Below are 2,500 nucleotides of genomic sequence, written 5' to 3'. Positions count from 1 at the left end.
TGTGCAGGACACCTTGTCTCATCCAGTGCTGTTTTCAACTGTTCCCAGCAAACCAAGAGGAAGCTGGACGATGCAAATAAACGACTGGAAACGCTCTACGACAAACTCCGAGAGGAGACGGTGAGTGTTGTGCACAAGTCACTCAGACTAACAGATTATTGAATCAAAGCTACATGAACATTTAACTGGAAACAAAGCTCAGTAATAAACAGTAGATTTGATGTACCGTATTTTCTGGCCTATAAGTTGCATTTGTCCAAAATTGTCTAATAATTTGGAACAATCCATAAATACGTCACTTCATTGTATATGTCGCATCTATTACGCATCACCGCTGACAACCCAGAAATGTGGGCCGGTGTTGTGCCAAAAATCAATTGACTGCCAAATGATGGCTGCGGAAGCGTGCACGGGAGGACTTTAACAAGAATTTAACAAGATTAACACTTAAAGACAATTATTTGTTTGTTCAACATTATAGTAAAGGTGTGTCTCGGTTGAACTTTTACTTAATAAATGCACTTTATTGGTCAAATTAGCTGCATTTCACCGGGGCGGCGCAGTGAAATGAAGCTGATTTGACGGTTGCTCCAGGCGAACTGGACGAAGGTGGGTACTGTAGCAAGCTGACTGTGTCATTAATAGCCACTTTTACCTATTACATGACACAACCACATGCCATACTGCTCAAATTCCATCTAGCGACTGAAAATGGTAGTGTTTAATATTTTCATTGTCAGAATGAATTAAAATGGTCATCTCTCAGCCAAAAATAGGTTCATAAATATGGGGAAAAAAATCCATAAATAAGTGGCTGTGGCGTATAAGTTGCAGAGCATGTAAATTATGCAAAGAGGTGCAACTTCTAGGCCGGAAAATACAGTAATTTCTCACTCAGACTGCTTAAAGTACTTTTTCACTGCTCAGTTTGTGGAGCTCAGAATCTGAAGCAGCTCTGTCTTCTAACGAGTCTGACCTGCTTTAACTACACAAGTGACATTTGGTAAACTCGTTATTCCACTGCTAATTAAACTTCCTGTTAACACTAAAATTGAGATTGTTTTTGTTTTAAATGCAGCAAAGTAAAAGTGGAAATAACTATTTGTAAAGAGGGGCTAACCCTAACCCTAGACATTTTGATTGGTTGTTGGTGTTCATGAGCCCACCGCCTGCTCAGGACTTTTTCTGTTCTCTGGTCCGGCCCAGAGTTGGTACTGAGTGGGTTGTGGCTCCGGAGGGATCAGAGGTGGAAACAGAAAGTTTGTACTAAACAAGTTTCTCACTGAGCTACGACTCTTAAAACTAACTGGAAGCTAGAAACTGTGAGAAACTTTGAAAATTGCAGTCTCATTGAAATGTGTGACTCCACCTCTACCACACAGACAATTATCTGTAGTTGTAGGCATTTTTGTGTTGGTTAATGTCTGTTAGCTGTGGCAGCCATCTTGATTTGACCCTTGGAAGACCTTATGGGGAAAATTAGCCACCCATATACTGTATTATATATCCTTAGATAGAGAACTTTACTTACTGGCTTTTCTATGTATATGAATGTTTCTGTTGAGTGCCCTGAGACAGATTTGTTGAATTGGTGCTATATAAATAAACTGAATTGAATTAAATTGAACTTTAGTGCAGAGCTTCCTGTTTGACACCGTTCCACCTGAAACAGATTCAGCGTTCACACCAACATGTCTGTTCCTCTGCAGCTTTCCCCCGCCATCATAGGTGGACTTCACAACATTGTGAGGACCATCGAGTCTCGATCGTACACTGAGGGCCTCAACATCCACACTCACATCATCAGCAGCAGCAACTTCAGCGAGACCTCCGCCTTCATGCCCGTGCTCAAGGTGGTGCTGACCCAAGCCAACAAGCTGGGGGTGTAACGGGTCAGACAGTCCTGGGTGTTTGACTGGCGGCTTCAAGGTGAAGGTTTCCATCAGCTTCATGTTTCACAGGGAGCTCCAGCTGACTCATTTAAACGACTTCGGAGTCATTCAACAACAGTGTTCAGTTCTTTGAGGCATTTCTGTTTTTAAGATGCAACTCAAGTACAAGCAATCAGTTCAGGGGTGGAAGTAACATGAGCTAAATAAGGGCTGCTACAATCTTAAATCCCTCAAGATGTCAAGTCAGGTTTAATTCAAATCATGAACATGCTAAAGTTTTTTTTAACACAATTTAAAAAGCCAAAGAATAAAAACTAAAGAGTAAATTATGTCTCTATATACACTAACTGGACTAGACTGGACTGGACCAGACTAGTTGAGGATGCTTGCATTCATTTTCACAGAGGGGTGGGGGATTATGGCATATCCTGACAGTAAAGATGAGCCCACCCACGACCATGAATTTCACTGTACAGTAGTCCCTCGTTTATCACAGGATCCATACCCTGAAGTCTCGTGATAAGTGAAAAACCGCGAAGTAGGAATACAAGTAGTACAAGTAGTAAGTAGTAGTTCATTTTAGTGTGTAATCCATATGTATGTATGTG

General features: G+C 41.3%; 1 long non-coding RNA gene across 1 annotated transcript in view; it reads left to right on the top strand.

The window, feature by feature from the left end:
- LOC119424633 overlaps positions 1 to 1,811 on the top strand; it is a 2,301-nt gene extending 490 nt beyond the window's left edge. The window contains exons 2-3 of the long non-coding RNA XR_005187521.1: positions 49 to 120; positions 1,710 to 1,811. This is a non-coding gene — a long non-coding RNA (uncharacterized LOC119424633). The remainder of the gene's footprint in view (positions 1 to 48; positions 121 to 1,709) is intronic.
- The last annotated feature ends 689 nt before the right edge of the window (positions 1,812 to 2,500 follow it).

Source organism: Nematolebias whitei, chromosome 18 (assembly GCF_014905685.2).
Source record: "Nematolebias whitei isolate Nwh7 chromosome 18, NemWhi1, whole genome shotgun sequence".
Lineage (NCBI taxonomy): Eukaryota > Metazoa > Chordata > Actinopteri > Cyprinodontiformes > Rivulidae > Nematolebias > Nematolebias whitei.
The sequence above is the reverse complement of the archived record's forward strand: the minus strand, read 5'-3'. Positions and strand labels throughout refer to the sequence as shown.